At 34.7% G+C, this 14,548-nt stretch overlaps 1 pseudogene across 1 annotated transcript; it reads left to right on the forward strand.

Annotated features, from left to right (window-relative positions):
- The first annotated feature begins 576 nt into the window (after positions 1-576).
- LOC143249598 (uncharacterized) lies at positions 577-6,835 on the forward strand (annotated as a pseudogene). Its single transcript, XR_013027866.1, has 3 exons — positions 577-734; positions 1,973-2,584; positions 6,002-6,835. The product of XR_013027866.1 is annotated as an uncharacterized LOC143249598 (transcript).
- The last annotated feature ends 7,713 nt before the right edge of the window (positions 6,836-14,548 follow it).

The following is a 14,548-nucleotide window of genomic DNA, read 5'->3' on the forward strand; positions in this document are numbered from 1 at the left end:
TAGTGGGATTGACCGTCACATTATAACGTCCCCACGGCTGAATATGGCGAGCATGTTTGGTGTGACGAGGATTCGAGCCCGCGACCCTTGGATTAAGAATCGAGTGCCTTAACCTCCTAGCCATGCAATAGATAAAAGAAACTATTTTACAATCTAGAACTCTATCAGAACTGACTAGATAAAGTAACTGAAATAATAATAAAATATAATGATTAATTAAGACAACTAAATGCATAAAGGTTCCAAATATTTGTCATTAATAATATTTAAAAATATGTACGCATTTTTAATATAGCAAAAACATCCATTGTTGCGAAACGGGTGTTATACACGGAAGAAAATATAACTTACGCCTTAAGATGGTATTTCAGTATTTTCTATGGGGCGTACGTATTTTTTATTCACTTATTTGCACGAGACAGGTTATCATGATAAAGTTTCATCCCCGGATGTCATTGCTCAAACTTGCTGTTGTCAGAATAGTTTTTGTGAAGTATTCATTTAGAGAGAGGGCGGAGCTTTGGGTTACGTAAGTATTCCAATACGGGAACAACCTATCATAAAGCGCAGACTAATTTGATTGCTGACGTTGTATATAAAAAGGTAAAGAACTCTGTTTTCAGAGCGTTCTGGAATTAGTTTAATAGTTGTATGTGAAACAGTTTTCCGATAGTTTGTTTCAAGAAATTGACGTACTTTGGACGTAAAGCTTTCGTATCAACTTATAAACTAAGGTAAGTGAACTTGTTGTATGAATGAAACTGACTAACAATTTTATCTTTCTTAAGACTACACTTAAGATTCAATCAGTGTATAATAAACATGCTGTTTATCAATCTGCGCTTCTTAGATTACACGCGCCTGTTTACTCATTTGTAGTTCATTATTAGAGTACAATAAACAGTGATTAATTGATATATTAACAAATTATTGATACAGTACTCTCTGACGATAGTCCAGCATTCTTGAATAGAATTCGTTTCGAGATCAAAATACAGGAAATTCAGTAAATTACATCACGTGTTTAACGTGGTTTGTTTTGAATTTCGCGCAAAGCTGCTCGTGGACTATCTGCGCTAGTTGTCCCTAATTTAGCAGTGTAAGACTAGAGGGAAGGCAGCTAGTCATCACCACCAGCTCCTGGGCTACTCTTTTACCAACGAATAGAAAGATTGACTATCACATTATAACGCATTCACGGTTAAAAGGGCGAACATGTTTGGTGTGATGGGAATTCGAACCCGCGACCCTCAGATCACGATTCGAGTGCCTTAACCACCTGGCCCGTGTTTAACATGAAAAACTACATTAATATTTTACAATCAAACTTACACTGGGTAAGGGAAATTTTATCACAATGTTTTCACAAAATATCTCTTGTCCATTTGGATCAATTGCTGTCTTTATTGTAGAGAGTCGTAATCTATCGTTTATTGAGAAATTATAGCAACTTGTAGATAAGTTGTAGGTGGCACTGTAATCACACCTTTCATTCGGTCTTGGGTGTTTTAGTACTACAGAAAAAAATTGTTGATCGTACAACTGCATTACAGTGTCTGCGTTACCACTTACTTTGTGGGATATAACTTAACTCCGGATATCTTAGTTGATAGTAAATGTAACTATACTAGCCTTTTGCTTTCAACTTCTATCAACGATTTTCATAAAATAAGATGTTTCTAAATGATTCAGTTATTCATACTAGATTCTTGTTTTTCTATATATTTTCGCAGTAAAAATAATAGACACGAAAATTTAAAGAGTGAATATATTTTGATACTTTATATTATAAAAGTATTGTGCTATTTATAGTTGTTTCTAGAAGTTCAGTAAATATTTAATTTGCTTTTAACAATTTACAAAAAACAACAACAATACAAGATGAGCTCTTATATTGTTGTTACAAAATATGCTAATGAGATTAACATACAAGTAAAAAGTACTATATTAATTATAATAGCTTATGTTCCAGAACTCAACGTGAAACAATGATGAAACTTCTAAATTTTACTGTAATCACACTTACGATGGGGTGTATGCTGATTTCTGCTTCACAATCTGAAAGTAAAGAGGACAGTAGGATACTGGGATCCGAAACTAAAGAGATCTGGCCAAACGCGCCTTCCCAGAGTCGTATTTTCTCTAAACTTTTGGGACTAGGATTTGGGGCTGGAGCTGTCAACTCTATTTACAATTTTATCTCAACTGCAACTGGAATCTTAGCAGCGATTGGTGGAGGCTATCTCCTCCACGTGTTATTTGTAGCCATATTTGGTGAAACGTTTGGTTTGACTACTGGATATCAATACCGCATACCTGGTTATAGCTATGCTGGTACGGTGGATCCTATATATTACGACCCCTACCAGCGATCGGATAAAAAATTGAGACACAATTCTTTGAGACATTCCTCCTTTGACCTTCAGAAATTTTAAGGAGCATTGTCTTCTGTGAATTACCCGGATTATGCATTTGGAGTTCTAGGAATTAAAGAAAAAGAATGTAAGAACAAGGCTGTATGCGAGCTGGAACAGTTCATCCACAAGACGAAACTACTTCCAAAAAACATTCTCAAAAATCTCAGGTGAGAGATTAGCTAACTAACTATATTTTTGAAAGTTATATCGTAGAATCTGGTTATTTGACTTCCTTATTTTATGAAAGTATCACTCAGGTAGCTCACAAGAAATATCATCTAATCTACGAGTTAATATTTTAAACAATAAAACCACGTGTGTAGTCTTCACTTACGAAAATCATACAACTGATTTTCTGAGTAACGTATCGCAAGCAGTGTAGAAATGATCCGTTCATAATGGATAAATAAGGGTTTGTAGAACCATTCAGTTCCCCTGTGGGAGAGCGCTAAGTCTTCGAATTTCCAACGCTAGAATTAGAGGTTTGACTCTCCTTAGTAGATACAACAGATAACTTTGCAGTAAAGAAACACACACGCAACTATTCAACTCGAGAAAATCGCAAAGAAAGAAACAGCTATTTTATGATTTGTGATTGTACAGATTATGAATTACTAGCAGAGTACCTGGTGTTGCTCTGACGAAAATTACGTTAAATATTCAGAGTTGTTCAGATTAAATCAACTACATTAATCGTGGTTTTTTGCAAAAAAAATTCTTTACTTATTTAAATATTATATTTAAAGTCAATAAGAATAACAAAGTGAAAAAAACAATTGATAAAGCTATTTTAATCAAAGTAAAGCCGAGTGCATCGCTTCTGCTTCTTGCATATGCTTTACATAACATTTTAAGTTTCCTAAACAAAATTCCATATCATTTTGTGTTATGATTTCTGCTGTGTGGTAAATTGTCGTTTGCGACGTTTCATTTAGTGAAATATTAATTATTTATCTTTCCGATGCAACACAACGTAAATGACAATTTGCCGATATCTAATGTTTTTGTAAAGTCATTGCATAGGTGATTCTTGTGAGTAAACGCAAGAAAAGCAAAATATATTGCTGAATCAAGCCTATTTAGTTGAGGAAGAGTGCGTGCATGTTCAATAGAAAGCACCAGCCTTTTCAGTTAAGAGGAGTTAGAGGGAAAGAACATAACTGAAGACTCCACGAATTTTTAAAATCGTTTAGAATGATTAGGATGAGTTCTCGCACAGAATATAAACGTAAATAATTGCTCTCTTGATAATACATTACCATTACTGGCCTTTTTCAACTTGAAACCAATTGGTCGTCCTGTTTGTGAAAAAGTGCGGTTTTGGTCACTTTGGCCTCAAAATTGCATCTGAGACCGTGGCTACATAGCCTATGTTACTTCTCGTACAAAGTTATATGTGTTTGTAGCGTTAAAAATATGGCCAAGCATAAGAAACAGACCCGCAAAGAGAGGGAGATATTTGCACTTGTACATATGTAAAGATTCACTATTGTTCAGCAAATTTCATCTTTCGGAGGTTTGAGAGTTAATTTTTTTCTGATCTTCTAAAGTGCATAAACATTTCTATAAGTTACTAAGGTTTGTATTTGACTCTGAATCATAGAGTTAATTACTCCAAAGTAGAAATTCTTTGAATTTTTTTATATCTCTATTTAAACCATGTCAGTGGACACATATTTATTAAACAACTACGTAAAGGTAACTTGTTTTCATACAATAAAATTATCCTTGTTTGATTTTTTACTCGTATAAGTAAACAGTCTGAAGAAGGTTGTGTTCGTACTCGAAGCTTTAATTTCGTTATATGTCACACAGACTAGCACGGCTTTATTTGTTTATCTGTAAAATTTTGTGCAAAGCGACTCGACGGCTATGTACTAACAGTCTCTACTTTTGAAATGATAGGCTAGAGGGAAGCAGATAGTCAACATCATCCACCGCTAACTCTTTACCAATAAATAGTGGGATTGATTGTAACCTTGTAATGCCCCTCACGGCTGAAAAGAACAAGCATATTCAATGAGGGGGTCTCTTCTCGCGATTCACAGATTGCATGTTAGGCACGGCACTGGCACGTTGTTTTCTTGCCTTTGCTGAGAGAGATTTTCATATAACACAATGTTGAAATAGTTTCTTTAATAAATTGTAGTGTTGTAAAGCCGTTATACATGAATTTGTACTGACTTATAATTTAATTACAAATAGTCTAATCAAATGGTTTACACAGTTTGTAAAATAAAATATTGAAACACAGTAGTTTCCTGTGATGCTCCATCGTTTTAAAGAAGTTAAGAAATTAAATTTGAGAATACGTAATGAATTCCATATAGAGTGAAAGTTTTATAATTCAGGGCTAGGGGGTTATGGCACTATACTCGTAATCTGTTTGTCTATTTGTTTAGAAAGTTCGCGCAAAGATACACGAGTGCTATATGTTAGCCGTCCCTAATTTAGCAGTGTAAGAACAGAGGAAGGCAGCTAGTCATCACTACTCACTGCCAACTCTTGGGCTACTCTTTTACCAACGAATAGTGGGATTGGCCGTAACATTATAACGCCCACACGGCTGAAAGGGCGAGCATGTTTGGTGTGCCGGGGATTTGAACCCGCGACCCTCAGATACGCATATAAAACTACCTTACAAGCTATAGATTTGAAATGATAAAATATTTCAAAATATGAGAGAGATATGGATGTAGGGCTGACACACAAGTGGGGTATATACATTGATTAAGAGATTTAATCTCTGTTTACAAACATCATGTGCGAATTGAAACTAAAACTTAAAAAGTTGGGAGCAGTTGTGTACACTCAAAACTAGAAAGTTTCTACATATATCATTGATTCTTTGCTCTAAATTAGTGCAGGTAGTTGTTTATAGCGAAACAAATAAATAATAATGAAAAGAGTGAAGACATGTTTTATGAAAGAAACCACAATATAATGATAACTAAGCCCTACAACTTGAAGTTCACACACTTGAAGGTTACACTGCAGTATGTATAGAATATTGAAAGCTAATATATTAAGATCCATAAATAATGTACTAAAACAAAGAAAGTTCGTTTGGATTCTCCATTTTTAAGTATTGTAGGTCAAAATCGATTACCTATTCGGACATATTCGGTTCTATTTCTTGTCCTGTATGTGCGACGCTATTTGATTTTGCTGTAAATGTTTTTAGCTAAATTATAAATAAATAGGTAGATAATTATAGAAATAAACAGTTGTAAAACAGCTGAAGTTTACTACTAGACAATTCTTCATTCAATGGCTCCAGAACATAATGCACACCACATAGATAAACATATTATCTCAGAGTTAACACAGAAACGTAAGTTTAATTTATCAACCATTTCATTAGAGAGAATGATTAAAAATGTGTTTATTTATAATCAGGATTCTAAGTAAAACTCACACTGAACTACAACAATGAAATAGTAAAAGTATTTGTAACAATAATAATCCTCTTCAAATTAACAGGATAAATTATACTGTTGAAATATAACAAAATATTAAATGCTTAAAGAGTTAGAAAATAGGTAATAAATTTACAACCGATAAAATAAATGATCATTTTACAGTTACAAGATCCCTGGAATGAAGAAATACGATAGCGCCATCTCACGAGGACTTGCCGAAGAAGACTGCTCAACAATTTATTTTAAGTGTTTGCCATCTTTAAGACACATGATTATGAATTCAACAGGACTCACAGAGTTTGTGTCACACATGTTTGTTCATTGAAATTAAAATATGAAATTTATTTAATATGGATAGATTGGAATAGTGAAATGATAAAATATAGAGATCTCAATAATAAAATATATAATTTATTACGCAGCAGACTTTAACTGTGATGTGTTTAGTATAGAAAGAAATGGAGATGATTTTTTTTTTCTTTCACATTTCTCTTAATTTTGAGGCCTATTGATTTTTGTTAGTTTGTTTCGCGTTTAAACCGTATTTTGTGCTATTGAAGAGTGGTTTGAATATTCTATATGTACCGTGAAACTTGTTGATAATATCTGGTTACTGTAGAAGCAAACTGTATATATCTTTTCATATCTAAAATACGTGAATAATAGTTTTTTGAAGATTAATAATAAGAATAATTTTTCATTAGAGAATATTTGAGCAAAAGTGAATATTTTAACGTATTTGTTTCTTCACTTTAAATAAGTAATTTTACATCATTATTCAAGAATAGATGCTACATCTTAGGACATATTTTTCTTTCCAGAATAATAGGGTGTCAGAATTATTCAATCTATCACACACATTTAGCAACGGTATATTGAAACGTTAACGTAAAAAAAAAATAACCATTTGAATGGAAACTGAATTTTATTACTACTAAATAAACGTCATTTTTTTATAATTTTGACAGCATATAGTAAAAGGAATTTTGTTTCGTTCAACAGAATCATCTAAATAGTTTTTGATTAAACAGGTGAAAAGTCTGCAATAATTTCACCAATAAATGTTATTTTTTCTTGAAATTTTTTCTTCGCTTACTTGATTTGTACCGAGAAAAAGTGTTAACGTATTGTAATAAGTCTTGAAAGTGATAGTTGTTATGTATGTTCATCAAAATTGTGTCATTTTTCTAAAAGATTAGTCATGTTCTCTGATTAAAAAGGAACATTTTAAAACAATATTTTCTTAATTTTTACAGAATATCGTTTGATAGAGGGCAATGTATTTACAGGTAGCTTTTCTAAAACTGTAATTACTAGTTTTCTCGGTCATTTCTTTTCTCACAAGAATTTCTTCTTATCCATATCGTTCCCCGATGGAACAGCAGTAATTTTGCGGACTTACAATGCTAAAATCCGGAGTTCTATTCCTGAGGTAGCCAAAGCACATATAGCTTAATGTATAGTTTTGCATTAGACAAACACCAAATTCTGTTTTCTACTAACACTTGACCGGATTCTAAGGACATTTCAAAGCCGTTGGCTCAAAAGAGTCTATATGATGTATCTCACTTGATACAACAACCAGATCAAACTAGTTGTCGAGGACGATATCTTATTTTAGAACAGTGTACACGGAAGGAAATAGTCACTGATTTCCAAGTGTGTCAGTAGTATGTTCTGATCTTATAACGCTGAAATCCAGGGTTTCATTCCCTTTCGTGAACAAAGGACAGAAAAACAATTGTGTTGTATTGAACTATTTAACAACAACAAAATATTGGCTAGTTAGGCAAGCATCAGTTTCGTGTAATAGGCTTACGATTAAAATGCGCGTGCTGTTACGTAACTAATACCTGCCATAACATTATTCAATGTATTATTCAGTATTTACAATTAATATATATATATAGTCTTATTTGCTCATTTGTTCAGTTTTCAGTAGGTCAGTTCACAACACGAAATTCTTACATACACATATCTTCGTCTTTTGGAGTATTTCAAGTTTACTACGCCAGACTTTATAAAGGTTTGTTTGTTTTGAATTTCGCGTATAGCTACACAAGGGCTATCTCCGCTTGCTTGTTTTGTTTGTTTTTGAATTTCGCGCAAAGCTACAAGAGGGCTATCTGCGTTAACCGTTCCTAATTTAGCAGTGTAAGACTAGAGGGAAGGCAGCGTTAGTCATTACCACCCACCGCCAACGCTTGTACTACTTTTTTACCAACGAATAGTGAGATTAACCGTAACTTTATAACGCCCCCACGGCTGAAAGTGCGAGAATGTTTGGTGTGGCGGGGATACGAACCCGCGACCTTCACATTTTGAGCCTATTGCCTTAACTACCTGGACATGCTGGGCTTCTTTATAAAGGAGATTGGATCAAAATAAGCAAATTAAACACACATTATCCAAACAAGGTTCAGCAATTGCTTTATGTACACGGGTTTACAATAGTCGGAAGCAAAATATTTCATTGTCTCAATTTATTGCACCTATCTCAACTTATTAGAAAGTCAGCGGCAATAATGATAAAACTTTATGTATTATTTTATTTTTTTAATATCTTACTGACTATTTTGTGAACCGTAAAATAACTAAAGTCTGATTCTGATATGGCGTTGATTTTGGATGCTTCGATAGAAGCACCATTTCTCTCCCTAAAAATAGATGGCAGGTAGTTTTACTAAACAATCACGAGCAAATAAAATGAAAAGATGAAGGATTGAACTGCTTTTAACAGTTAAATTAGAATAAGAGTTCGACTTTGTTTTGTTAGGATATTAAGTCGAACTTATGTTTTATTGTGATACAGATATTAAGAATTCATATATTATATACATTTCATTTGTTTTTTGAATTTCGTGCAAAGCTAGATGGGGGTTATCTGCGCTAGCCGTCCCTAATTTATCAATGTAAGACTAGAGGGAAAATAGCTAGTCATCACCACCTACCGTGAACTCTTGGTATACTCTTTTACCCACGAATAGCGGGATTGACCGTCACATTACAACGTGGGTACTTGACTCGCAACCCTGAGGACCGCGGGTTTGAATTTCCGTCCAATCGAACATGCTCGTCCTTTCAGCCGTAAGAGCGTTAAATGTACGGTCAATCCTAGTATTTGTTGGTAAAAGAGTAATCCAAAAGTTGGTGGTGGGCAGTGTTGACTAGCTGCCTGCCCTCTAGCCATTCTGGCCACGTGGGTTAAGGCGTTCGACTCGTAATCTGAGGGTCGCGGGTTCGAATCCCTGCCGCACCAAACATGTTCGCCCTTTCAGTTGTGGAGGCGTGTTATGTAACAGTAAATCCTATTATTTGTTGGTAAAAGAGTAGCACAACAGTTGGCGAAAGGTGGTGATGACTATCTGCCTTCTGTCTAGTCTTCCACTGCTAAATTAGAGACGGCTAGCGCAGATAGCCCTCGTATAGCTTTGCGTGAAATTCAAAAACAAACAAACAAAACAAAAGAAACTCCCCTCTCTTAATTAAAATCTCGAAGAAATCACAAGAAATGGAGTTCTCTGGACATAGGAATATCAGGTCTATGAACCACTTTAAGATAATCATGAGGCGAAACGACAAAGTCATAGAGGACGACATCGGTAAAATGTAGTCAGTATTTAGATTAGGCAAAGACAATACTAGGGTAATTCTTAACAGATATTTGTGTAGTAATAAAAAGTTTACGCCTGTTTTATTGATTACAAAAAGGCATTTGGCAGAGTGTGCCACCAAAAGTCAATAAAAGTTGTTGATGAGGACAAGACGCTCATTCGAAATCTATACTGGAAACAGACAGATAACAATCAAGCTGGATGATAATGAATTAGAATAATCCCCTATAAAAAGAGGAGTAAGACAGGGATATATAATCTTGCTAAAACTTTTTAACCTGTATACATAGAACATTTAGAAAGACATTGACAAGCTATATGGAGTAAGCATTTGTGGAGTGAATGTTGCAAATCTTAGATATGCAAAGGACTTTGACAGTAGAAACAGCAAGAGGACTACAACAGTTTATACATGAAATTAAGGTAAGAAGCGCAGAATATGAACTCTGAATGAGTATCAAAGAGACAAAAGGATGACAATAAGCAGGGAACATCAAGACATGGAAAAGATGAACATCATAAAGATTGGGTCTATCTGAAACAGGTAGTGAAGATAACAAATCTAGGTCAAATCATTACGGTAAATGGTAAATATGACACAGATATAAGAAGACGAATAGAAATTGCAAGAAATACCTTTTTCAAAATGAGGGATTTCTTGGCAGCAAAAAACCATTAGCGTCGAAACTCAGAATAGACTGGCTAGATGTTATGTCTACTTTTATATATGCAGGTGAAATATTAACAACCAACAAGGATATGGAGGAGAAGATCAGTTGAAATGTGGCTTTTCAGAAAATTGTTAAGAGCATCTTACAAAGACAGATTTACCAATGAAGTGCAGATGTTATGGTTATGTGGTCAGAGAGCAGGCAATACGTAGAACGTTATTGGAGGACAAGACCAATGGAAAGATACCAAGAAGGAATTGTATGAAAGACATATGTGAATGGATACAACTGCACAGGATACGTCAGAGAGACACAGGGAAGGAAGAGATATAAGAGGATACCAGATAAAACATTCAATTTCTGTCGTTTCTGATACTGAATGTTGTTGATATCTGACCTTCTTTTTGTCTGGAAATGAATAACGAAGCTAACATTTGATCATTGTTCCATTTTACATTTGGTGTTCCTTTTATGAATCACAGGTTAAAGAAACTAGCTTGTGATTTTTATTTTTAAAGAAAGCCAAAGTTGGTCACTTACTTGAGCACTCTAATGCGTCCTAGAAGAGATTTATGAAAACAACATAATTTTAGATATCGTACTTTTAAACTAAAAGGATTTTGGTTTGTTATGAATTTCGCGCATATCTACACGAGGACTATCTGCGCTAGCTGTCCCTAGTTTAGCAGTGAAAGACTAGAGGAAAGAGAAGTAGTCATCATCATCCACCACCAACTCTTTTATCAACGAATAGTAAGATTGACCGAACGTTATAACGCTCTCATGGCTAAAAGAGCGAGCATCCTTGGTGGAATGAAGATTCAAGCCCGAGACTCTCAATTGCGAAACGAGTGCATTAAGCACGTGACCATGCTTGCGTGTTGAACAAGACTGACGTTCTGCGCAGATGTTACACTTCTGTAAAGTTGAAATATTTTAATTTATTTAATTCCCTCGATATTAACGTGAAGCCAACAATGCATCCATCCATCCATTCACATTTGTTACTACCCAAACTAGTTGTGTATTTATTGGATACATCAACTTCGTGTCAACACATAAGCAGTGTCGAAACACCCTTGTTTTAAAGCCATTTCCAAAGAAAAAAGTAGAAAACTCTTGTGACATATAAGCAATATGTATTATACAAACGCTTTTATAAAATGCTCTTCTTAAGATATATACGAACCTTTTTTGTTTTCTTTCTTTTAACAGACTTAGCTTATAACGCGCAATACACATTTTGGTAGCATTATATGACAAAGTGTTTTTCTACTTGACCTCATCACTACCAGACAAGTCTTTTAAGACTGATCCTGTTGAAACAAAAAAACCAGTTATTGCAACAGTTTATAATTCAATGATTAAAAAATGGCATTCACGTTCTTTTGAAAATAATTGAAGGAACTGGTGAGCAGAATTAAATAAGAATATCGTAATATGCCAAACATACACGGGAATAAAAAAATAAATTTTTGAACTAAAATCAGACACACTTAATATATCATTCGATCTATTGTTATTTACGCATCAAAATTAGTCTTAAGATTAAACCGATGTTATCGAATCAAGTAAAGTCGAAGATAGTTACGTATATAAAATTTGTCCATTTGTATATACGTTAATAATGGTTGTACATTTTGCAGAATATTTAAGTAAATTGAATGGAATACCGTTTTTGTTTGACTTCAATTTAAGTTGAGGTTGTATAAAAAAAGGGCAGATAGTTTAGTTTGTACATGTATCACGAGATGTCAGTACGAGGTAGGTAAATAATTTCGTTCTTCAGATGTTGCCGATTCTAAAATGTTCTTATAGCGTAATTTCCGAACACATTTTGATCTCGAAAAATTTGAATTTGAATAAAAAACACTGAAAAATTCTTTTTCTGTGAAATTTACAAGTAATAATTTTATTTTTTCTGTAAAATTTACGAGTAATAATTTTACAACTCCTTCAGGCCTGGCATGGCCAGGGGGTTAATGCGTTCGATTCGTAATCTGAGGGTCGCGGGTTCGAATCCCCGTCGCACCAAACATGCCCGGCCTTTCAGTTGTGGGGGCATGTTATGTGACAGTTAATCTTACTATTTGTTGGTAAAAGAGTAGCCCAAGAGGTGGCGGTGGGTGGTGATAATTACGAATCGGAATTTTTCTTACATGTTCAACACAAAACAAAGGAACTTAATCAACTGAATTTTGTGGACACATAACTACAGTACGTCTAAAACCACACTTATAAAAACTATGCTTGCTAAAACAAGCGCATGGATCGCATTAAATGTCACATTTCCTCCTCAACATTTTTCAGTAATATAATTTTTATAGTTTAGTAATTCAGTGTGATGTTGTATCCTCAGTTGCCACAAATCAATGGCTTATAAAAGCATTATTATTATAATTTATCAGAATTTTTGACAAACATTTTCTGTTTTTTTGATAGGTACTATTATATCATGTAAATACTTTCCTTATAGATACTGCATGATTAAAGTCGTTGCGACTGTCCTGATTCGTGTTCAGTTCAATTGTAATATTAGATCATGACTTGACATTCCTGGTTGATGCAACAAAGCTGAAACTACTGTTACTGTCTTGAAATGTGTTCAGAAGTCTGTCTGGTATCAGACTTTACTGTTATGTCGTGACATGGCAGATGCAGCAGAGCTGAAACCACTGTTCTAGCTAAGTATTCAGAAATTTGGTGTTAAACTATCTTATTACACCACGACACAACCCTTCTGATAGACAGAAAATAGTTGAAACCATACTATCAGTTTTGGTTTGTATTTGGAAACCTAATAAGGTTGCGACAAGTTACCGCAAACCAGAAAGTGCATTTTTGCGGAAATTGGATGTGAACCAAGCACCATCAGTTATGCAGTCCACATATTTTGGCCACAAGACCACATTTGGTCCAAAAGAAAATCCAGAAAGTATTAATAATTAAAATAAATTACACAGATAAACTTTAAAATTTCAAGTAACAATACGGGAACTTATATATTGTTAGTACCTTACACAACCTGACAAAGACCTCATTATTCTATAGATTAGAACATCCAAACTTAAAATACTAATATTTGAGACAAAGACTGTTACTAAAACGTTCAAACATATGTAGTGATAGCACTAAAAGTAACTTGTTTGTTTGTTTTGAATTTCGCGCAAAGCTACGCGAGAGCTATCTGCACTAGCCGTCCCTCATTTAGCAGTGTAAGACTAGATGGATGGAAGCTTGTCACCACCATCCACCACAAACTCTTGGGCTAGTCTTTTATCAACGAATAGTGGGATTGACGCCATGTTGTAATGCCCCCACGACTGAAAGGGCGAGCATGTTTGGTGCGAGGGGGATTCGAACCCGTGACTCTCAGATTACGAGTCAAGTGTCTTAAGTACCTGGCCATGCCGGGCCGTCAAAAGTAACTTAAAGCCGAAAAGTGAGTGATAAAGTCTGTATATACTGGATAGAGCGATGGTTTACATGGTAGGACTGATATACCGTGAGATCGAATTATTTGTAACAGCACTTGTATCAACTAACCTCTTCATCACCTATCCATGAACTTACTACCCGTGCTGGCCTTGTACACGTATGGGTCACTAAGCATGACGAAACACACATTTGTCATTTACTTTCAAATCAGTATTTAGGACTTACACGGGACTCGTTTCTTTAAATTAAAGGTTCTGTTAGAATTCATACCCTGCCATTTTTCTCAGGCCTGGAAAACTGATTGGTTTACTTAGCAGACGTGGCACGAGAACAGGACACCTACGTCACCTATTATCAAACTATATATGTAAAAACGGCTACGTAAAATATTTTCTCAGCCCAATTTTCTCGACATCACTGACTATCATCAAACTGTTCGTATTTAAAAACGATGCGTGAACTAGATCTTGCTATCCGTCTTTTCATTTCAACTCTATCGATATCTTGGAAGTCGTCACTGAAAGCCTGAGCCTTCTGTTGTCTCCAGACATTTACTTAATGCTAACAAATCTTGTAATAACTGAACTTTTTACGGAACCTGTAAAACGAAACTTCTTAGCTCTTTTAAACATTTGTTCGCGAGAGGGGCGAAGGAGGGTAATATGTATCCCTGAACACCCGAGCTGGGAAAGAGGAATACCTTTCCTCGAAACTAAATACCTGCCATAGTTTTTTTTTTTATCTTACTATCAACACCATTGTCACAGTTAGACCAACAGGTTGAGGTATTGCTACCATATAAGTTGCAGTTTAGGCTGATCCAAATAACCATATAGCATTTAAAAATGTAGTGTTATCTGCTGTGGCTCTCGTAATATATGGTTGGCACTCTCGTTAGTTGTATTTCTGGTGTTAATACAGACAAAGAGTTATTTTTAACAGCTGAAATTTGAATATTTTGTGAAGTGTTAGACTCCCGAAACTAA

Source organism: Tachypleus tridentatus, chromosome 1, assembly GCF_004210375.1.
Source record: "Tachypleus tridentatus isolate NWPU-2018 chromosome 1, ASM421037v1, whole genome shotgun sequence".
NCBI classification, from domain to species: domain Eukaryota; kingdom Metazoa; phylum Arthropoda; class Merostomata; order Xiphosura; family Limulidae; genus Tachypleus; species Tachypleus tridentatus.